Here is a 24729-nt window from a genome sequence, read left to right on the forward strand (position 1 = left end):
CTTCGTGCAGAAGATGGGGCTGTGGGGGGAAATTTAGTGGCTGGCCAAAGGTGCGACATGGATGACACTGAAGACTTAAGGCATCTATTACGGGAATGGGAGATACATTTTCTCCTGAAAAGCTCCGATAATAGGTGCCAATCCAAAGAGAGAAGGTGGCATTTAGTACATTCTATAACAATGGCAGTCAATGTATGGTGTGGACCTTACAAGTGGCTCTGGAAGTTGAAAGCATAGCATGCCATCTTGCAGTAGTACCAAAACAACAACAACAACCCAACCTTAATGGGTGTTTCTGTCCAAAATAAGGACTGGGCATGCTTAGTGGCTACATAAGGATCCACACTGAGAGAACTGAGTTTGCTATGAGTGTGTAAGATACAGAACAATTAAATGGACCCTTGGCATTGGGGCATGCCAGGGAGATGTGATGCTGAAGCCTCTCCCCACTTCTCTAATGTTGCTGGTGCTCTTGAGGTTCTCCAGCGAAGCAAGAGGAAATGGCCCCTTCTTCCAGGAACTGTTCTGCCGAGCATCACTGCACAGGAAGTGGCAAACTGGGTGACAAATTGCTGCCCATTCCACTTCAAGAGGAATATAAGTCACAGACAGATTTCTTGACCATAGGTGGTCTAGCCTAGTTCTGCCCAAAACAGTGCATGTTGCCCAATTTGCTTACAAGAGAGGTTGATGGTGCCCACAGATGTAGCCTGGTCCTTCTGAACTTCTCCTGCAGTTGAGTATTTCTTTATTTTGGCTTTGTTTTGTTTTGTTTCAGGAGATAGAGGGAAATGAGATTTGAGCTACCTTGCTAGATGGAAAAAAGCGGTAGTAGAAGCTCCACATACCTATGCAGAGCTCATTAATATAATCATCTTTTGCACTTTTTCATAATGCTAAAAATCCATATCTAAACAAGAGCCTTATTCTCCCCCCCCCCCGCACCTCCCCACACCAATGAAACTTTTATTCATCGTTACTAACCATTATGGCAGACATCCCCTTATATAAATATCAAAAAAAGGTAATGAGTCTTTCCTGGAATAAGATGCATTTTAATTAGATCCTACAGCACTTGAGAGACTTTAGTTCAATTCCCACCAGTCAGGGTCAGAAATGCAGGCACAGTAGTTAGCAGCCAGTTTTGAATCTCAAATGCACAGAGTAAGATGGGGGTCATTCGCTGGAGCAGGTACCCAAAGGGAAGGGTAAAACACAAGGCAAGGATTATTTCACATCCTCCAAAATGCTACGTAGGGAGGAGCAGCGGCCTTTCCTGGCAGAGTGACACGGGAAGAGGTGAGAATCTGCCTGTCACTGGGCACAACCAGCTGTTTGCATCAGGACACAGGGAAACCTGGTGTTATTTATGAGATAGACACCAGTTAGCTAGACATTCCTCTGATATGGATCCCAAGGTGGCTTACAACAGTGGACATGTGTAGGCTTGTGTATATGTGTGTATATATGTGTGTGTATATATAAAATTCCATAAACTTCAGCAAAGCAGAAGAGTAAAAACCTGGTGATTTTTTTTAGTTTATTTTTGTTTGTAGTGCTTTCTTAATAATATCCACTGTGGAGACTGACAGGAGTTGGGAAGCCACTACAGGAAATGTCCTCTCAATGCCCTCCTAGCACTTGAAGTGTATATTTTTTAGAACCCACCTAATTTTTGTTACTGTAAATTGTTGCAGACTGCTTTTAATATAGTGTTTTAATAATGTAACCTACCCCAGGACCTTAGGTAAAGGGTGGGTAATGAATCATCATATCATAGGGATTTATTTTTTGTATGTACACCATCCCTCCAGGTTACCCCAGATCACAACCTGGCACAGCAAACTGCACCAGCTTTATATTCTGGACCATCTTCAAGGAAACCTGCGTCCCCACCACACAAACAGTATTTCTTTTCCAAAGCTATACTTTGTTCTTGTTTCACCCTCTCCACCCTTGACACAGATTTAAGTGCTACAGACATCAGAACTGGGAAGGGGAAAGCTGAAGTTCTACATACGCAACATCTTTTGATGGGGATAAAGGACATGTACTCCAGTTCTGTCTGCATGCTGGTTGTGAGGCCTTACAGGTGGAAAACAGCCTTATGTTGAGGTGGGGGGGCATGTTGGAGTTGGGCCTGGCACGACTATGAGGCTTCCTCAGACCACTGCTGTGGTTTCAGCCTTGGAACAGCATCTTTGAACTTCTTCTCTCCAGTGTTGCAGCAAGGGACATGGTACCCAGAGTCTTCTTTCTTTTTGATCTCTTCTGTTGTCTGTTTGTGGCCGCTTTTGCTTACAACACAGGTTTGCATTGCAGCAAAGTTGTCTGTGTCTCTTACGATGGAAACTTAATCTGGGTTTTGTGTTTGTGCGAAAACTTTTCAATAAAAGTTGGTTTGTTTGTTTTAAAAAGAGTACCAGTATTTGAGAAGAATAAATTAGTACCAAGCAGGAAATTCTGCTTCATTTTGAGGGGGGTAGTTTGGGGGGAAAGACAAGTATGGTAAATTTGTAAAAATATGTGTGGTGTGGAGAAAGCAGACAGGAGGGGACACAGTGCATAATTAAGGGATGAAATGCGTTGGATGTGGTGATGATCACTAGCTTAGATGACTGTAAAGGGGGATTAGACAAATCCATGAAGAAATAAGGCTGTCAACAGTGACTAGTCTTGATGGCCATATAAACGGCCTCATCTCAGTATACCTGAAGGAGTGTCTCCACCCCCATCGTTCAGCCCAGACAGTGAGGTCCTCCTCCAAGGGTCTTCTGATGGTTCCCTCATTGCGAGAAGTGAAGTTACAGGGAACCAGGCAGAGGGCTTTCTCAGTAGTGGTGCCCACCTTGTGGAACGCCCTCCCATCAGATGTCAAGGAGATAAAGAACTACATACCTTTTAGAAGACATCTGAAGGCAGCCCAGTAGCAGGAAGTTTTTCATGTTTGACATTTCACTATGTTTTTATATATGCTGTAAGCCACCCAGAGCGGCTGGGGAAACTCAGCCAGGTGGACGCAGTATAAATAATAAATTTGTTGTTGTTGTTTTTGCTATTGTTGTTGTTCTATACTATCTCCAGGATCAAAGATTATGTGTTTGTGAATACTGGTCACTAGGGGACCATGGGAAAAGAAGACTTTTGTGAGTTTCACAGATATATCTGCTTGGCCACTGTAGAAATCTAGATAGGCTGGACTAGATAGGCCTTTGGCCTGATCCAGCAGGATTCTTCTTATGTTCTTAACGCAGGGATGACCCAAGACATTTTGCTGCCCAAGTTGAAGAAGACCTATCCCATTTTGTGTAGAAAGGGTTATCTGGATGGTAGTTGAATCTAACGTTGATGCTGGCCATGGGACAGTACCCACCACCTCACCAAGAGGCTAGTTTAGGGGGATCAAAGCTGGTTGCATATCACACACAGCTCTGTCCTTGGACAGAAAGGAGCAGCTGGAGATCTGGCACCATCTGCAGCCTAAGGTAGTTGTCTCACTCTGCCTAATGGTGGGGCTGGTCCTGATTGAACTCATTTTGTGAGCCCCACATCTTCATTCGTGTGTGTGCAAACAACATTGCCCAGAAACTATACTCCAAGACTGTTTCAATTTAGACTGCAGATTGCATGCTCTCTCTAATATATCTATATCTGTTTCTAAACTTCCTGCAAGGCATTCAGGGCAATATGTTCTGCATTCCAAGGAAGGAACCCAGCTCAGTCCTTCTACCTTTTTAAAAATACCTCCTTTGAAGAGGTTAAAATGAATGAACTGAGCGTGGAAACATATTCTGTGTTTCAGTGCATTTCTCCATTCATTGGTTGGCAGCGATAAGAAATGCACAGCGTGATGCCATCTGGGCATGGGAACAAGTTATAGAGGAGGCGGAGTTAGTCCAAGACGTTATTGCTACCTGGGCAGCAAATGGTCGACTCCTCTGCCCAAATAAAAGATGTTTAGAACCCAGGCCAGCTATGTTTTTTTGGCACATGAGACAGAAAAACTCATAGGCACCTCACCCCCTTCCTGGCAATAAGATGCAATAATGAGAAATTAAGTAACTAACATTGTGTTGTCCTTTCACAACTGCCTAAGACTTTTGCCTCACAATGCTTCATGGCAGTGTCAGCCCTGGGAAGGGGAGAATGGTATCCCATTGCTTATAGTAACATGTGGTTCCATCCTCAGAATCCAGAATCATTCAACAAAATACTATAAATTTCTGGAAAATAGCCTTGAGTGGGGCATGTTTGCATAGGGTATTAGCAAGGCTTAGACAAAATACATTCATCATGAGAAGTTGTTGTCTGGATGTAACAGAAATGGTAAAAGTCTAGGATTTTGCCTGGAGATCTTCCGTGCCACCACTGATTTCAGCACATCAGCTGCAGTGCCAGAAATATTTATTTTACAATGTTGTTTCAAGACAAAATTAGGCAACACTTTTTCAACACCAGATATATATAAAGAGAGAGGTGCTTGAGTTTGTATTACAAAATTAGATTCAAGTTTGCAAATTTTTACTTGGGAAGGGGGGACTATACCTCAGCAATTGTGTAAACAAACAATGTCAGCTCGGTAGGAGGCCAGATTATCTCTTGGAGAAAGAAAAGGGAAAGTTTTCTTGGAAAGGGGCCAGCTTTAGGTAGGGGGTGTTTAAAGCCTTGGGAGTTACTGTAGCAATAGAAAAGATTAATAATTTGCACATGTGAGACTCTTGGCAAGCAGGATGCAGCTGTAAAGTATTAACCCCTCTGGAGAGATGTAAAAACATAGAGCAGCTGAGAAGAAAGAGGTTAGGGGAGTAGAAAGTGAGAGTATGCTAGTACAGATGTCCTAGAAGAGAAAATATGTAAAGTGGGCTTGTGGATTTGAATGCAATTTAAGCACGGACAGACCTCTTTAATATTTAGGATGCAGATAAAAGCAACAACAAAAGATGAAATACCGACAAGGTGCCATGCTGTTATTCAGAACCAACCGGTTTAATCATAAGCCTCGTGTAAAATCCCACCACTCTTCCTTGAGAAAGGGAGGCATTGAGATGGTCCAGCCCTCATGGGCTAGAATCTGTGGCATGCTAAATTGAGACCTGCCCCCCTTGGATGGTTTCAGAACATGAGCATTATACACAGTTCTTGCCCACAGAATTCATAGGAGACAAAGGATTAAAACACAAGAGTGAAGCACGGTTTGGATCAGATAGGTGCCAATGATCAGCCTGCAACTGTTGGGAAACACCAATTTGTAGCATTAGTTCATCTCCAGCTTCCTAGTGGAGACTGTTTTATAAGTATGCAGTGGTACAGCAGCTACGTGGCTGCTTGGTCATAACTGAATTGATTCTCCATTTCAGGAATGCCCTTTGCACTGGGGCAGATGAATATTTCTGCTTGATGCAAGAACCAGGGAAACCCCCCTCCTGCGTGCCACTACTTTCAAACATCTTGCAGCTACACTTAACAGTTGCAACTCGAGCACCCTCCAAAAAATCAAAAAGTAAAGATGGAATTAACTGAGCCATAAAGGGAGACACCGATAGCGAACAAGGCCACTGCTTTGGCCATGTCAAGATTGCCATCTTCATATAAACAACCCCAATCTGGCTTAAATTGAGAAAATGGAGTTAGCAAGTCCAAACCTGCCTCCTATACCAATACAATATCCCATGAGAAAATATGCACCTTCTCACATAGCCAGGCTATTCATTACTGTACTAATCAAGGTGACCTCAGACATTTCACAATTGCAGCAACCATAATACATGCCTCCTTCATTTTTCATCTTTCTGGTGGGACACCCAAAAGTGAAATTCTTATTCCTCCCCTATGAAGAAATACATCTCAGGGCTAGTTCATGCATCCATGTACATCACTTGGATACCTGCTCACTTTATGACTGGCAGGAGGATGTGTGAACTTACTCATTAAAAAGTATGAATATTTTTAAGGATTGTATGAAATGTATGTTTGTTTGCATATTTTTGTATATTTGTAATAGGTATGTATTAATGTTGAATTATTTTAATAATAAAATATTTAAAAATTTTAAAAAAGAAAAGAAAGAAGAGTATTGTGTTTGGGGATGATAGAGAAGTTCTTCCTCTGATCGACAATTAATACATGTCAATCATCACTTGCATCAACCCATATTCACAATGGAAGAGATGCGTAAGTTCCTTCTTTAGCTGTTATGCCAGAAGTGCACAAAAAGTAGATGTATCTCATATTCATATTTACAATATATATAGGCAGGAGGGAGAGTATTATCCTTGGCAATTCATTATGCTGTTTAAATTGTCCATTTCTTCATAGATCTATCCACCCTAAACAAATCAGAATGAGATGCTCCTCCTTTTGTGGTTGTGAGTTGTTTCCTCGGGGGGGGGGGGAGAGATGATGGCTGAAGTGTGTTGGAGGTGCTGTCAGTTTGACTGGCAGAATTTTTTGGGTGCGAGTATTTGTAAGTGGTACACAAACATAAAATGCACGACACCTTCAGTCAAAGCAACCTCAAAAGCACCGAAGTTGTCTTGAAAACCAATTGCGCAATTCAAAACAAACATTTCCAGATGCCTGGCACAAGGATAACTCTGGTCTTCTGTGATTATGATCTAATTGGTTGTTAGATTAGATTAGATAGACAGACAGACTGACAGACAAATAGACCTGCATTGCACTTCACTAAGATTTGAGCACCAAGATCAGTCATCGTTACTATAACCACTTGTTCTTTTCTTTTTTTCTTTCTTTTTCTTGCTCTCTGTTGCTCTTATTAAGGCCCAAGAGATGAAGGTAGTTTTGTAAAAGCACTCTCTCATGTCCTTTCAGCTCTTGAGACAGATAATAATCTGAGAGTAGCTCTCTTCAGCAGACAAAAACTGTCACAAAATTGCCCCAGTCACTTGCGTCTTTAAATGCATCATATTTACTTACAAAGAAGACGGGGAAACCTTTACACTAGGGGAGAAAAAAATGAATCAGAAAATGGCATGACTTAGGTAAACACAAGGGTGATAGTTTCATACAAAGACTTAAATCGTCCTGGGGTTTTCTTTTAACAAAAATGATAGTCCACATTAGAGACTGTAAAATCAAGCCAAAAAATACAATCAGCACTGCCTGTATCTTGGCATGAACACTCTTAACGTGGAAATCTCGTTTCAACCTTTGCTTGTCTTCCATTTGCTCATATTTCTTTTGTATTTTTTTTGTAATTTCCCTACAACAGCAGATCATCTTAAAAAGCCATTGCAATTTTACTCGTGCCCTAGTCCCACCGAAATCAAGGTAAAAACATTGCGCCTTTTATTTTACTTTTTGAAAAGAAGGCTCGCCCACACATAGAAACATTATATGAATTTTGGGCTGTTTCCAAATATGGCCACAATCCTGTAAATACTTCCTTCATCTTGACACACATGAGTAACCTTTTGATTGCTGTGGAAAAATTCATCATATTCACTCAGTGTAAGTGCGGCAAATGACTAACTACAAAACTGTAGGAGAGAAAATTGCAAAATAAGTATCTTTGAAAAGAGTCTTGTCAGGTAATGAAAGGTGCTATGCTTGCAAAGGTTTCTAGAACGACATTTTAATTGCATTAAGTTGTGACTAAGAAATGAGTCTGCTTTTGCAGTGAATACATTATGTAAATATTAACAATTTAAGCAGAAATTATCCAAATGTGGTGAACCTTTTTTTTAAGAAGAAGATGAAGAAGAGGAGGAGGAGGAGGAGGAGGAGGAGGAAGAAGAAGAAGAAGAAGAAGAAGAAGAAGAAGAAGAAGAAGAAGAAGAAGAAGAAGAAGAAGAAGAAGAAGAATGTATGATGACTTGCATGTATGACCTACCCTATCCCAATGATATTGGGCAGCAAAACTCTTGCATTCAACTATCTCCATTTGCCCATTTAATCTTAAACCCCAAAAGCCAATGTAGAAAAGAAAGTTTTGTATACTTCCAAAGAAAAGGTCAGGCTTAATATACAATTATGGTGAATAACTCTAACAGTAGTTGCAAAGTGGGGTAAATTACTACGGAGGGTTTTAACTCCTCATTTTAACTTTGGACTAGGTGGCTTAAATCACTTACCAAAACGAACCATGCAATAGAATCTTGGAGCAAATATTTCATGGAAATCTAAACCAGGGCATCCAATAAGTTTGCATAAAGTTATTAAGTATGCCTACATTTTTTTTTATTTCAGCAACTGGAATTCTGAATATTTATTGGCTTCTTGCCTTGCCATGAAATATATGTTCACGTAGCCCAGGCTCAAGCACAAAATCGCCAGTGCCAAGCCTTATTTGTGGAACATGTGAATTATTCAATGTCTTTTCAGCATGACCCAAATATTATAGCCTGCCTCCAAAAATCTCAGGCAGCAGGGAGGCTTAGAAGACTTAAATTTTCAAGCTCCATTACTACATATATTTTGAAACCAAATCATATAAAATCTGGACACAAACATACTCCTTTTTTTATGTACATCCATTGAACATTTTGACTTTTCCATAAATGAAGATGAAAAATTTCCTAGACTCCAGCTTGGGCTCCACACTTTGATCTTGACATTTGCCGTATCATAGGAGCCAACTCCTAGAGGACCCCCCCTAAAATATTTGAGGGGGCTGCCTTCCAAAGTTGATGGGCATTGCCATTCAAATGGTGTGAGTTTGCACCACATCTTGTGATCGATTATGTGGGGCGGAGCTTACCTGCTCCTTCCATTATTTTATTCAAGTTGAATTCCATAGGCCTGAAGTCCTGCTTTCCTTATTTCTTCTTTCTGTGTTATAGATGGCAAAGCCTTTCCAGCAAATACATTCCCTCTTTAAGCTTTGTTAAAATTCTTTGACAGGACAGTTTCCTACATTTTACTCATCTTTTGCAGCCAACAAATACATTTTAATGGTCTCCAAAGGGGTTTTAAATGAGCAGAGTGAAATATATTTATTTGCATTTAACCACAGCAATACATCCAATATTGTCTCTTCATTGCTATTGTATCTTCATTGCTCAGAGATATGTTTTTTCTAATACAGCTTAAGAGGCTATAAACCTCAGGGGTGTCTATCTCCTGCAATGTAATTAATTTTAATTGTATTACAGACGTTTTCAGATTTGCTAACTTCTGTCTTCTTAAAAGAGAGAAACAGACAGAGAAAACATCATGTGTTTACTAATTAAGCCGCTAAAATGAAGGGGGTGGGGAAAAGAAGCTCAGTGTTGGAAGGAAAATATATATATATATTTTCATCAGGTCATCTTTAGCAGAGGGTAGGAGTTTTTATTTTAAAACTCAGGAATACTATAGATATTGACTTAAAAAATATCACTTGAAATTTGAATTTGCCTTCAGCATGAAATGTTTTTGTGTGCCAGTCCATCTCTGACAAGAGAAACAGACCTTACTGAATAGTAGCAAAATTTTACTTTGTAATCGAAAAGTAGTCCCTTCCTGTGATCACGATGTCTTTTTAGTATTCAGCCCAGAGGATTCAGAAAAAGATTACATTTACCATAATTAACATATATGTAAATGGAGATCATGGCTATGAATGATAAATTTTCATAGCAATTTAAACCTTGTTCAAATTAATCAACCATACAGACACTTGATTAATGAAAGGCAGCATCACTTTAAAATGCAACATGTTAATATATATTTCTGTTATCGCTGATCAAAGAATCTTTAAACATAAACCAATTAAGCCAAGGTTCAATCTACATTTTTACTGGCTTAATTCCTACATAATTATAACGGTATTGGAGGGGGGGGGAGGAATAAAAAGCATTTTATTCTATTTCATATTTATTCAATAAATTGACTTGTAAAGCAGAGACTTGCAATGCATCAATAACATGTATCCAAAAACTGTAGCAAAACATCAACAGATAATTTAACAAAAGCCCACAAATTTTACAACTAGAATTGCAAGTGGGCGTTTTCTTTTCTTTGCTTTTTTGTCTATGGTTGCCACCACCTCCTCCTCCTCCTCCTCCTCCTCCTCCTCCTCCTCCTCCTCCTCCTTCTTCTTCTTCTTCTTCTTCTTCTTCTTCTTCTTCTTCTTCTTCTTCCTGCTGTTGTGGCAATATGGTATGCAGAAATTTATCAGTAGAAATGTCTCCCAGCATGGAGATAAAATGGAAAAAAAACCAGTTGCTGGAGTTCAAGAGTGTTAGCGTGTTGTTGTGCTTTATGTCCAGTTTCTTGTCTTCCCACAGGCATTTGGTTGGCCACCCTAAGAACAGAATGCTGGACTAGATGGGCCCTTGGACTGAGCCACCAGCCTCTTCTTATGTTCTTCTGCATAGGACAAGGCCAGAAAAAGGTGGGAATCCTATGCTTTGTCATTTTCAGCTCAGTAGCTAATAGAGGTGTAGGATAATAGAGGTGTAGACAGATTTATATAGCTTATGGCAAGTGCCGGAAGCTGTTTAAGAAGAATATCAGTGTGGCAATATATCAAGAACTGTCTGTCAAAAATAGCAAGCTAATACAACTTTCCACTAAGAGCTCAGATAGATAGATAGATGCTATATATAGTCAATAGTGCAAACATTGTATTTGCCTGGTTTGCATGTCATAGTAAGGCAGACTTTGGGCATACTGTAGGTTCTCTGCTACAGGTCGTTATTAGTGACGAGAGCACTTAACACACTTAGGACTCTGCTACATTTGTAAAGAAAAAGCACTTTATATGCATTATAACACTGTGACACCAGATGGCGCTGTGCAGTCCTGTCTTTTGCCAACGTGATTTCCCTTTTTGAACATGTTTTCCTGAAACGCTTTTTGAATGTATCTAGATCCAGCCTACTTCAAACCTTGGCTAAGCTCAGTGTGGTGCAGTGGGAAGAAAGTGGCTGTTGACTCCTCTTTGGGAGCCTGCACATTTGCATGGTCCCCAATATGCCATAGTTTGGCTAACCATGATATGCAAACCAGACCATTGTGTTATTATGTCCTTGGACATTTTCTAAAAGGTGCTGGTGGAGTCTCATCATACAAAAGGAGTTAATTTTATATGGTTTGTTTGGGAGAAGACATGGGAACACATGATTTTTCAGGACTGTTGGGCAACAATTCTATGAACACAGGGATTGCATACTATAAGTTGATGAGATCCAGAGTATTTGTTAGAATGTTGGACCTAGGATCAAGGTTCAAATCCTCACTTGGCCATGAAGTGCACTTGGGCCAGTCACTGTCTTTCAGCCTAACCTACTTCACAGGGTTGCTGTCATGATAAAATGGGAAGGAGAAGGCCCAATATATTTTGCTGCTTCTGACAAAGGGTAAGATGGAGTCCCCTCCTATTCTATGAAGCTGACTGGACTGGCAGGTGAAACACGCCTAAGTATTGGCAATGGAATAGTGACCTTTAGCATACCTGAGGGCAGCAGGCTAGTTCAGAGGGTTCTTGACAGGCCTGCAAGACACACAACACTGATACTTAGCAGATGTGAATGTCTTGGGTGCTCAAAATGAATGTATGTGTGTGTGCGCCATTGCTGCTCCCTAGCACTTGCCACCTGAGGCGATTACCTCACTCTGCCTAATGGGAGGTCCCTCATCCTAGCTACGTTTTAGGGAAATCTTTTGCTTCAACACATGAAATAACATATTTTGTTAAATGCTTTAGACACATACTGTTGATATCTGGTTCTGCCCACAAAGATCCATGTTACACTGCAGGTTCTGATTGTCTATCACCTACTAAACAGGGAGCAATGGCTTTTAGGAATTGGGATTGCATTGTGAACTGCCTCTTTTTATGACCGCCTGCCACTATTTTGTAAGAACTGTTTCAACTCTTGGTTGCCCTTCTTAGAAACTCCTGCAGTATCTGCAACTAAACACTCGTGTAATGAAGAGTTTTTGAAACAGAAATATTGACAACTGTTTATACACAACCAGTCTAGATTACGACTTGATTCCATTGACAACACCCTAGTTGAGTACACCAGATGGAGAGGAAACATACATTTTTAATGATTCTTTGTGTGAGAGAGATATAGCCTCCAAAAATTGTTTTTGACAAAATTGGGAATATATGTCAATTTGTCAGGATCATATTTTGGCAAACATAGTATTGAAAGGTCACTGGTCAAACAAGTTTTATTTTATTTTCACATAGCAGCTTGAAAAATTCTGTCAGTTTGCAACATTAGCTCCACATTCAGTGTTTTTTGTGTGGAGCCTTGGCAAAATGTTGTTCTTCCCTAGCTTTGTGTTTGACTATAGAAAGCACTGGAGATTCTCCAATAATTCCCACCTCCAGTCTGTCTCACTGCACTGGTTTAACTGCTCACTAAAACACAGGAACACCATTCAGAGAGAGTAGCAAAAAAGGGATTGTGATTGTATCATGTGGGTGACCTTGCATTCGTTAGTATGGATATAAAAAGCAAACGTAACAAACACACTTAAAAACACTGGCACTTTTTTGGGGGTGAGGGGCGGAGTGCTATGCCTTTATCTTGAATATATAGATAAGCGGTCTTTGAACCTTGCTGTGAATCTAAACACCTCCACCTTACTCAAATAACTTTGTTTTATAAAACTGCACATTTGTTGAAATGTGATCATCTTGCCAGAAGCTTCCTCTGTACTTGTCAACTGCTAACCAGTTCAGTTTACTTGTACTTGTCTCTATGAAACCCATATCCAGGCAAGACGTTTGGCATTTCCACAATAATGTGGAGAGGCGGAGGGGGTGGGTGGGTAGACAGAATACTTTGGGCATGCAGTGGGGAAAAATATCGATGGTATATTGCCAGTACTTTTTCTTTCTTTTTTAAGTGTTGCAAACAACAGCAGCAGCAGCAGCAACAACAACAACATCATCATTATTCCAGTCTGCCTGGGGTGCAAGGAGTTTTGAAAATAAAAAGTGGCAATTGTACAGCAGTTCTCTCTTGGTAGGAAGTTAGCTGCTTTGGAAATGCCTCTCATTTTTTCTTCTCTCTCTCTCTCTCTCTCTCTCTCTCTCCTTCTTTCTTTCTTTCTTTCTTTCTTTCTTTCTTTCTTTCTTTCTTTCTTTCTTTCTTTCTTTCTTCTCACTTTCTCCTCTTCTCCTCCCTCTCTCTCTCTCTCCCTCTTTTCTTTTCTTCTCTCTCTCTCTCTCTCTCTCTCTCTCTCTCTCTCTCTCTCTCTCTCTCTCACACACACACACACACACACACACACACACAAACACATTTTTGACTTATTTATAGCTCTCGCATAAGAGGGGATGGTGGGGTCACAGCTTCTAGCTCCACAATTACAGCCTTGGCCCCCTCCCCACATGGGGCCATGTCTGCATGCACACAGGTTTCAAGGGGAGGCAAACAGCTGTGTATTGAACAGGCTCCTGCTACGGATTCCTCCCCTGCATTGCATGAGTGGCAGAAGGCGGGGCCTTGCTCTCCCTTCCCCGTGACACTTAGTTGTGTGAAGAGAACACCTGACTGGGAATTAGGGAGTCAGAGTCCTCCTCCTGCAAACCCCAGACCTCACAGAAGGTGCCCGCCCTGCCCTGCCCATAGGGTTGGCATGGCTGGCAAAAACGAAACTGCAGTCAGTTCAAAAGCAGCTGGAGCCAATTCGGGGTATGTCCATGAGAAATGGCAGCTGGCCTCATGACTTTGCTGCCTCGCGATTCGGGCACGGGGAAATGAGCCGAGAGGACATGCCTGTGGTTGCTGCTTCCACTGCTTGGACCACGTTGAAAATGCGCCTGAAATGGCCCAAAGTCAAGATACCTGTAACGTGACAGAGGAGAGGGTGGAAAGGCTCTGGCCCATAAACTAGCAACCAAGCCGGCCCTAACCAGACTCCTGAGGCTTCGTTGTTCCAGGCAGAAGAAAGGAAACCTATGAGGGGAACAAGCAGCTGCATTTGTTTCATTTGGTTTTGTTTCATTTCATTTATTTAAAAGCGTTTATGAGGCTGAAGCTGGGGGAGGGGGAGGTATGCCTCAGTAAGGGGAGCAGAGAACGTATGCTAATCCCTGAGGGAACAGGCAGAAAGGCCTCCATTTTGAAGAACCAGCAAACCTCCTGAGGTAACTTCCCAGGTTTGTATTCTCAAAGCTTTATTGACGTATGTACAAGATTTCAGTAGGCTTCAATACAAAAGGACCACTCATTAAAAGAATAAAAATAAAATCCTGCAACTTAACACTTAAGTTAGTGTTGCATAGCATTCACAAAGCCTGAGGTAAACTCAATAGTCGATAGCAGTGAAGAGGTCATTGCTAAGAATAAAAATAAGAATAAGAAGGATAAAAATGTGTGAAGAATATTTTTATTCTTATTTTAATTTTTGTTCTTATTTATTTATTCTTATTACTTTGTCAAAATTATATATATATATATATATATATATATATATATATATATATATATATATGCAGGTTTTGGTGTCCTCGGGTGTCTTCCCGTGTAAAAGTTGGGGTGTCTAGGCGACGTTTCGACGAGGTCTCACTCGTCATCTTCAGGCTGGTGCTTTCGGCTTCTTGTTACTGTTCCAGTAACAAGAAGCCGAAAGCACCAGCCTGAAGATGACGAGTGAGACCTCGTCGAAACGTCGCCTAGACACCCCAACTTTTACACGGGAAGACACCCGAGGACACCAAAACCTGCATTCCTGTACCCGTGAAAATCTACGAAAGCATATATATATATATATATATATATATATATATATATATATATATATAGGCCATTGCTGGGCCTAGCTAGCGAAGGTGTTGGAAGGATTTCATAGCTAGAAAATATCTTGGAGGGAGTGAGAGAAATAGGAAGATACTTAAGAAATAGTGATAGTGGGTTGCTATTGTTTTCCTGTCCCCAGTGTTCTCTTTTTCTTCTGAATATTGAATAATAATAATAATAATAATAATAATAATAATAATAATAGGGAAAAGGAAGATACTTAAGAGATAATGATAGTGGGTTGCTATTGTTTTTCTGTCACTTGCCCCAATGCTCTCTTTTTCTTTTGAATATTGAATAATAATAATAATCATTATTATTATTGGCTGCAACCACGCTTTTGGGTTATGTAGCAAAAGCTGCCTGATCCTGAGTCAGACCATAGCTTAGAATTGTCTGGTCTGACTGGCACTAGGGATTGAACCTGAGACCTTCTGCATGCAAGGCAGAGAGGCCTTACCACTGAACTACAGTCCTTCAAACTACTTCTGAGCATGCATATTTTGCAACTCCTTTATCTCTTTATGTTTGTGTGCTTTAAGGAACCTCAGCGGTGGGAGTCAGTGAACACTTTATTCAGTAGGGGGTTTCCTTGGTTAGCAAAGTAACAGTTAGAAGAACAGGGGCACCCTTTAAAAAGAGGCTTGTGTCTTCAGCACACACTGAAAGCTATACAGCGAAGGTGCCAGACACACCTCTGTGGGGATGGAGTCCCACAATTTAGGTGCTGTTGGAGAAAAACAAATTTCCTTCTCTTGAGTTTGTAGTGAATGAATGTGTTGCTTTAAACTACCAGAGGGCACTGTGTAGCAATTGAACCAGCACCTTTTTTAGCTCTCTGAGTTAACTTCATGCCAAAAACGAAGCCATTTTTTTCTTTTCCCCAGACTAGATGTCATCTGTTTCTTTCATCTCCACTCATCCTGCAAATAGTTCTTGCATGAATAAAGCCTTTGAACTGCAGGAACTGTAAGTGATTGTTCCACTTTAATTCACCCCAGCTGCTTGGTGGGCTAATGATGGGGGGCTGCAACAGAGAAAGCCCTTTACTGGGCCCTTCCAAGGGCTGAAATTAAACTTAAGTTTTGGTACAGAATCAGCCCTAACCCTTGGGTGGGATGAAGCAACATATCTCAGGCAGTAAATTTGGGGATAGTATTGAAGGACAGCATGGAGCCAATTATTTTATTTTATTGTTTAATCACCATTTGAATTGTTTGCAAACCACAAATGCATTGATCACTTCTATTTTGGTTGTTATTGCTTTGGTAACCACTGTTGAACAAATTTGCAATGGTCTGCATTTCTTGTCATGGTCTTATCATGAACTAAATGAGTTGGGGAGTGCAGCTTGTGTTTTTAGATGTGTGCTAAACAGCCAGAGGAATAGCAGTTCATATAAGGAAGTTATCTTGATGGAAGAAGCTGGCAAATCCAAGAAACCTAAGTTGCCAGCATCAATGGGAGCTTGCAATTGCATTGCATTCCTGAGCATGATTTTTGCACACATATAAAATGTATAGGAAAACCAACCTAATATCGCTAGACTATGCCATGTTTTCTCATATTCATTTATGTGCTGTGATTAGCTCGTTCTTTTCAAATGCCAGGGATGTATTGCTCACTAGAGGAACTTCAGTACCCAGCAGTCTTTAATATAAAAGGCAAGCCTTCCCACTAATGAGCAGTTTGTCTAGTGTTCTTAACCTTATCAGCAGCTCCTGAAGTGATAAAGGCTTAACTATTATGCACTGAAAGGTGTTGTTAATTCTCAATCTTCATGGAGGAAAAAAAGACGCTTTTTGTCACTTAGGACTCTACTGTTAAACTTAGCTGGCTGCTTACAAATTACCTTTCCTGTTCCATGGAACAGTCAGTGGAACTTGCTGGTGGGTACGCAGCAGAGGAATCTTCCTCTTATCAGGACAAAACGATGCCTACTGCTTAGTAGAAAAAGAATAATTTGAAAATTAATGAATGATGTGGAACGGTCTCAGGATGTAAGTTGGTCCAAACATGGATGATGAAGGGGGAAAAGAAAGAGGAGATTATAAATAAATTGGTAAACAAGGGGGGGGGACCCCTTCTCCATACTTAATGGGCTTAAACCATAGCTCTAATTCTGCCCTTCTTCCCAATAAAATAACCTAGTTTAAGCTCAGTCTTTCTGTGTTACAGAATGAAGAGTTCAGCACATCATTGTCTCTCTGTAGCTGCAAGAGAAACAATAAAAGCATGATCAGCTGAATGCTTAAATATGGCTGAATGTTTGATGAGATGAAGATGTAATTTTGTCTATGTTCCCCAAGGATCTGGATTAAATACGACTACAGGGCCTAATCAAATAGCTAGTCACTGAACAACAGTCCCAACTGCATTTTTCATTCCAGGCATGCCGTTTGCCTTCTCTCTTCACCCCCCACACCCCCAGTCCATTACTTATTCACTGGTTTGTCAGCAGTGTGCATTATTAGCGCTTGAGAGATAAAACTTTAAGTGTTGCTCCCAATTAGCACAACAGTGACCATGCACCATGCTCTGTGCTTAATGCCTGCTCTCAGAGAAGAGCTGGTTTTGAAGGTCTGAGGTGGAGGAGGGAAAAAAATGAAACAGCTTAAGCATTCATTTTGAGTGGAGAGACAGCTCCTATTAACATTTAACAGCATTTGTGCAACTTGGTGCGGAGGTTATGATGCAAATGAGGAGGAATTAAAAGTGGCCAGGGGTTTGTCATTGATGGATTGCAGTCTGGCGGTGTTCACACTTCTGCCGTGTCCATCAGAAGCGATTACTGTGTAATTAAACCTTATTTCTCGACTCTTCAGTGCATAATTACTTTGTGAATGTAACCATCATCTAAAAAAGCTACCAAAACGCTTTAGCATTTAGTCTAGCAGTCATTTCCCCTTGCTTGTGTCAGATATAACCATCAGACAGTGCAAAAAGAACTGTCACTTTTAATAAGAGGCAAAAAATTAAATGAAACAGTATGCTTATTACAGGAAAATTAGGCGTTCAAGTGGTAGAGTCCTTTTCCGCTATTTGCATAATTTATTCTTTTTTGTCCCTCACACCAGAAGCTTCAGGCAATTTTCCCTCACATTTAAATAGATCGCACATTTAAGGCTACTTAAGGAAAATTATCACTTTGCATATTTTAATTGTTGTGAAGAAAGTGAATAGAAGAGGTCTGCAGCTTGGACTCTTGAGTCGGTCAGATGCTCAACTGTCTGATTCTGGAGCTCCCCACTGCTCCACTAGAGATAACCCTACAGTTCACAGCCATCCACTCGCATTTCATCAGCATGCAAATGCAGCTCCAAGCACTATAATAAGTGGGTCTTTGATATTTACAAACTAGCCGCTAATAACTAAAATGTAATTTGTTTGACATAACTTTAGATTCCCTTATCTGTCTGCTTAAAAAAAAAAAAAACCTTGATAAGTCCTTTAGCATTACAAAAACCTAAGATATCATCCATTCAAACCACAGCTTGCCCTATTAGGTCTGGCAGCATTATGCTCAGGAAAATCATGTCAGGTACTGTCTTCACTTTCGTTCCAGCAACACATCTCTTCAATTTCATTTTGAATTCTTTTGTTTAATTTCCCCCTCCCTCCTCCCTACTTTAATCAAATGAAATGAAATTCAAATAAGATTACAGCGAGAAATTCTTTCCATTTACCTACGGAAATATATCTATTAGTCTGATGCCACACAGAAATGGATGTTTCAGTCACTAAGGGAAGGCTATAATACTGCAATTTGCTACTTGGTGTTTCATGGGGGAAGGCGGGGGATTTTATGGTACAGAACATTACAAAGCAGAAAATCTACAAGCAGGCTCATGATTGGTTTGGTTTATCATTATGCTTTATTATGAAGCTAGTGAAAAATTAAAAATGAGATCTAATGAAAAATTTGATCAGATGTTGCACAGATTATCATTACATTTAATTAAATAGACTGAAAAAGTATTCCCTAAGGTACCATTTTTACCATATTATATTTTTCACAATTTACCAAATCTGGAAAAGTTAACCAAAAATGAAAGCCATGCTTTTGTTTCTGGAAGCCTAGACCCCAGAAGTATATCAACAAGAGAATTTGATTAGATAGGCATCACTTGTGCTAAATTACAAACAATTATGTGCTGCCTTTGGCTGTTGTATCTTCAAGTACAGCTTCTAATACTGGAATGTGTCAGGTTGTTAGTATACATATGATGCCACTAATGCAACACAGCAGCAATCTCTTTATTTGCTAAAATGCACTATCCATCAGCTTACTGGAACAGGGGCGGAATCACATAAAAAAGAATTCTAGAACCTGTTAACCATCAAAATAGGTTTAGCTGTCCTCCTTCCACATATGATATTTAAATATATTTCCAACAGGAGATAAAAGAAGCTGCTTATAAAGACCATTACCATGTGTCATGTCAACCTAACTTAGTATACACACAGCCAGGTTATAATGTGCAGTTGGAGCAATTGCACCAGGGCCCATGCCTGCAAGGCGGCTCAGACTTTTCTTTTTTTTAAGAACATCTAGCCCTCCTCGAAAGAAACTTAGGAAGCAAAACCACTTAAAAGTTTTATTTGTTTTATTTACAATTAAGCACTATACAAATTTTATTAAACAAAATACATGTTGAAATTTGCAGCCATTTTATACCTCTTCTATATTGTCACAACAGTCATATGAGGTAGGCTGGCAAGAAATGAGCAAAAACAATGATGAATTAAATGAGTTTAAAATGTGAAACTGGACTTGCTCACAGTATTTTCTTTTTGTTTATGAAGCTTGTCAAGATGGGGTTTTTTGTTTGTGTTTTCCTGAGAGTTGAGAAACTCCCCAGGGTCAGAATCCTGTAAAGCATATGCCAAATAAATCTGTTAGTTGTTAAAATACCACAGGACTTTCTTTTTTAAAAAAATACCTTGTTTCATCCATTCCTTTTGAGGGACCTATTTTGGGAACTCCAACAGGGCCCCCAACAACCTTAATCCAGCCTTGCACATGCTTTAAATTTAATCTCCATGTAGTTTATCTCATTTTATCCTTGTAACATCCCTGATAGATAAACTAGCTGCTAGACTGAGAACTACTGACTTGTTCAAGGCCACCCAGTAACGGATGAGCACATTTTCAAACCTACGTTTTGTCACATTCAACCACAAAATAGTTGCTGTTATGTCACATTGGCTCTTAGGCAAAGCCTTGCATCTCACCCCCCCCCACCAGTCCCTTTATCAGTCCCTATCCTTGGGGTTACCTCTTACCACCTGGGCCTTCTGGACCTTTTACATATGCACATTGCATTTAGGCTCCGACACTGCCCTCCACGTAACCTCTAGGTGTCTCTTTTGCAAGTTTATGTGGTTGTTTAGGTAAAGGTAAAGGTACCCCTGCCCTTACAGGCCAGTCGTGTCTCACTTAAGAGGCCGGGAGCCAGCACTGTCCAGAGACACTTCCGGGTCACGTGGCCAGCGTGATGAAGCTACTCCGGCGAACCGGCACCAGAGCAGCACACGGAAACACCGTTTACCTTCCCGCTATAAAGCGGTACCTATTTATCTTCTTGCACTTAAGGGTGCTTTTGAACTGCTAGGTGGGCAGGAGCTGGGAATGAAAGATGGGAGTTCACCCCGCCGCGGGGATTCGAACCGCCGACCATGCGATTGGCAAGTCCTAGGCGCTGAGGTTTTACCCACAGCACCACCCGCAGTTCTTTAGGTAAGAGACCTGAAATGCCCACCTTCCAGAAGGTGTTCCGAACAGTGCAGCATGAAGTTTGAATCACCCCTTTAATCCCACCTCTCTGGAAGTACTGAAATGGCAGTGGTAAGGGTGGACTGGGGATTCTTCTGGTTTGTGTGTGTCAGCATGGAAACCCCTGGAAAAAAATGCTTGGTCACCTGGCACTTGCCCAGCTTTGGTGCCAACTGTGCACCTGCACCATGACAGTTGAGCTTTCTAAATAATAAGTTATTATTTAATAGCTTTTAAAATGCAACATAATTTACAACTTCTCATTGCCTATCATCGTACAATGTATTGGAACTGATGCTGAGAGATGGTAGAGCTCCTCCAATATGTTTCAGATGGGATTTCAATCAGAGTTAATTTCAGGGATTATTCATTGTCCTATGCTGGTTCCTGAGCACATTTATCTTTTTCCCTGTGACTTGTTTTCCAGCACTTTCAGGTGGAATCCAATGTTGTATTTCCACTCATGAAACAGCTTTTGTTCCAGCAAACTCCACTGCTAATATAAGAGAAGGGGAGGTAATTTCCTCCAGTTTGCCCTGCATTGCTTCCCCACTGTTATTCCCCTCCTCACTTTTCTGAAATATTTTTTGGTAGTGCAAGGGGCTGCAGTGCAAAGAAGGAATTGGCCAAAATGGCTCCCCTTACATTAAGACATCAGAAAAGTTGCATTGGATTCTATCCTTATTCAGTGGCTGGTGCAGCATAATAATAATAATAATAATAATAATAATAATAATAATAATAATAATAATAATAATAATTTGTTATTTATACCCCCCCCCCACTCTGGGTGGCTTCCAACAGAACACCAAAATACAAAACCTATTAAATATTAAAAGCTTCCCTAAACAGGGCTGCCTTCAGAGTGTATATTTGCATACAGTCATTCCTTCTCATTCACTCATGCTTCTTATTATCCAGCTTACACTGGACCGTAGAAAATTATCTTGCAAGTTTGAACTCACAATGAAATTTATGAGCTCTCACTTTACAGTAGAAATTCACAGAGAAGGATGTGCAAGTTGAACTTCTCTTCATCCACTTTTTATATAGTATATGAATTGGCTCTAAGTTGGACATCATGTCCCTTCTGTTTTCAATAGTTTGCCCTCTCTGATACTTTGTCTCTCCCCTCCCGATAATTTACCATTGCATGTACCTAGAACATCGTATTACATCCTTTGTAGCAGTGAGCATAACAATGCATTACAAAGAAGAGGCATGGGTTTGGGTGGGGGGAAGAGAGAGGCAGTTTCACTGCTGACTAAATCTCCTAAATAAATCCCTGTGAAATTGCCTCCTGTGAATTGCTGTCCTACTGAGGCTGGAAGAGTAGTAAGTTCTAAGGCAGTCAAGTTCATCCTATAATTTTTCATCTATTTGGTGAGGCAAGGCCAAGGACATGAGATTTCCCAGACAACTTCAGCCTGGATTTTTGTCACTGTGCTGACACCACTTCTTAGACTGTATATGAGCAATTTGGCCTGGCACATTCAGAAGCTGAGAGTTAAAATATTTGGGTTGGTAAGTGCAATATTGGTATCTAATGATAAAATAGTTAGAGCTCCTGTGTTGTTGGGCTTTCACTCCCCTTTTATATTCTCATCCATTGTAATCTCATTGAGTACTCATTTATGGAAAATGCAAATGAATTTATTATTTTAAGTATAAAAGCTAACATAGGTTGGGTGTCCAAAGAAAACTTAAATAGCTTGCTCTGTAAGAATGGAGGGAAAGATCAGTTGTAGATAGCAGAAATAAACTTGTGTGTTCATTGAAAGCAAATGTTAACTTTCATTGCACCATTCAGTCTACCCTGATCTAACTATGCTTCAGTATATGAGACAGTATATGTCTGCTGTGACAGTTGCTTCTCCTCACACTTGGTGGGTCCCTATTTGTGTCAGAAAGGTTGTCTGATTTATTTGCTAAATTATGTTACCATTCCCCCCCCCCCGTGCAAGCCTTCTAAATGAACAGATGCAAACAAAGTTGAAATTTGTGTTTACATTTAGCTCAAAGAGGATCTTCTCCGATTTTACCATTATTGTATGGTAAATATCTTGATAAATAGTTCTTCCGTTTCACATAAGTAGAATTGAAAACCATCTAGAAATTATTGAGGAATATTTGCTCAGAACAGTATAAACTTCATAGGGTCAGCATACACACTATTGTGCTTGACATTTAGTTCTATTTCAGCCATAGCAGGTGCTATAACCTTGCAACAGTTTGATTTCACCCCCAAAAGCACATTCCTTCATTGTCTACAGAGACGGATGGTTGCCAACCAACCATTTCCTAAATTGTGAACAAACGTATGGTTCCATTACTACTATTTACTTCCATTCAAATTCCCCCCATGATCACATTATGATGGATGGGCTGCTTTTAAAAAAATATAAACAGATTAGTTAACTGAAGGCTATATATAAACATTGGTAGTAAAACCACAATATCTATTACAGTAATATCTGTGATGTGAAAAAACAAAGACTACTATGATGTAAAGCTTGGTGATAGATAAGTCATGTACAATTGGTCACTAAACAACTGTCTTTGTGGGTAACCACTACTGTCATCCCAGGTTTATAATGGAAAATCCCCATCCTTCACCTGCCCCTCAAGGTGAATGGCTTATATAAGGACAAAGATTAAGTCAGTTATAGAGGCTGGCATTTACCTCAGATTTTCTTGGGTCTCATTCTTCTGGCTCATCTAAATGAAAAAATTCTCATTAATTTCACACACCTCATTTAGGATACATATAGAATGTTGTGATTCATGGTGGCAGGCCAGCAGACAGCATACATGGGCAAATGCTTTCAAAGCCCCCAGAAGGGCCCATAACCACCAGTTTGTATCCACCATTGCAGCTAATGTGGTTCAGCTGGGTGGCAGTTGGGGGCAGTTGGGGGTGGTGGTGGCCAGGGGCACATAGTATCCGTTAACTTGCAGGCACCATCATACAAATTATGACAGCCTCCAACATACACACATCCGTTGGTGGCTAGTGTAATAAACATGGTGGCACCAACAAATAATGGTGCATAGCACAGGAGCTCAGTACTGCCATAGGTGGAGGCAAGCTGCCTGAGCCCCCAAAACGTGGAGTATGGCTTGAGAGGTAGGCCAAGCTGTTGTTTTAAAATTAACCAGTGTACCACATCACATGGCCAAACACCTAAGTACTCAGTCATGCACACATTAGTTAGCATTATATACGCATAACCTCCTGTATTTAGGACGTGATGGAATATAGACTTACTACTCTTCTACTAGAGTGATAAATGTAGCAATGAAGATAGAAACAATATTCCCACTTCTCCAGCATTCTATTTAGAGTAGAATTGCTGTTGAGGGAAGCTAAATAGGACAATAGGACCAATGATGTCTTTAGAACTGGGACAGAATCATGCTTAGGCAGTTGTTCCTCTTTGGGGAAGTCCATTGATTCAGGCCCTTGCCATATACCGAATATGTGATGTCTGTTGTATTCATTTGCAGTAAGGGAAGGACTCAATGGCAGAGCAATTGGTTTGCATGCAGAAGTTCCCAGGTTCATCGTGGATATCTCCAGGGCTGGAAAAATGTTTTGTCAGCAAAGATTTCTCTGTGAACAACAGAACATTATCACCTTCTTCCTCCTCTGTGTGCCCCTTATATCTGTTCTAGGGGTCCCCCCACTCATGTGAGGGAGAAGGGGGGGGAGTCTTTTTGCACAAGCAGAACTTCTTGTACTGATGGGACTGGCTATTTCAATACCCATGAACTTCGATCCAGGATTACAATACCTGACCTTTTGTGAAACAGGTGTGATAGAAGGCAGCATTGCCTACAGAACTGATGCAGACCTCTGGAGTATGATATTAGCACTTTTTCATATTAGTCCTCCTATTAGGCTAAGTGAAGTGATGTTGGGAGGCAGGTTTTGAGAGTCATTGTCAGATTGTCAACTATTTATCTACTGTAGGTAGGTTGTCATTTAGGGTCTTCTGTCTCAGCCACCAAAATGCCTTGTTACAGATAGGTAGCCGTGTTGGTCTGCCATAGTCAAAACAAAAAAAAATCCTTCCAGTAGCACCTTAAAGACCAACTAAGTCAGTTCTTGGTATGAGCTTTCGTGTGCATGCACACTTCTTCAGATACTTTTCAAAATGCCTTGGGATGGCTATGACTATTGCCATATTTTTTTTAACTTAAGAGTCATATAGCACAGTATGGATAGCTTCAAATGGCACCGCA

General features: G+C 40.5%; 1 long non-coding RNA gene across 10 annotated transcripts in view; it reads left to right on the plus strand.

Moving 5' to 3' along the window:
* Positions 1–13133: 13133 nt before the first annotated feature.
* LOC309376827 overlaps positions 13134–24729 on the plus strand; it is a 396206-nt gene continuing 384610 nt past the window's right edge. For 9 of the 10 annotated variants that reach the window (XR_014171297.1, XR_014171298.1, XR_014171299.1 and 6 more), the window contains exons 1-2: positions 13134–14068; positions 15596–15677. This is a non-coding gene — a long non-coding RNA (uncharacterized lncRNA). Of the gene's footprint in view, positions 14069–15595; positions 15678–16886; positions 18043–24729 lie in introns of those variants that run through there. The other variant, XR_014171306.1, reaches the window with a different exon arrangement.

The sequence above is a fragment of the Podarcis melisellensis genome, assembly GCF_964234715.1.
Source record: "Podarcis melisellensis genome assembly, chromosome: 1".
In the NCBI taxonomy this organism is placed as follows: Eukaryota; Metazoa; Chordata; class Lepidosauria; order Squamata; family Lacertidae; genus Podarcis; species Podarcis melisellensis.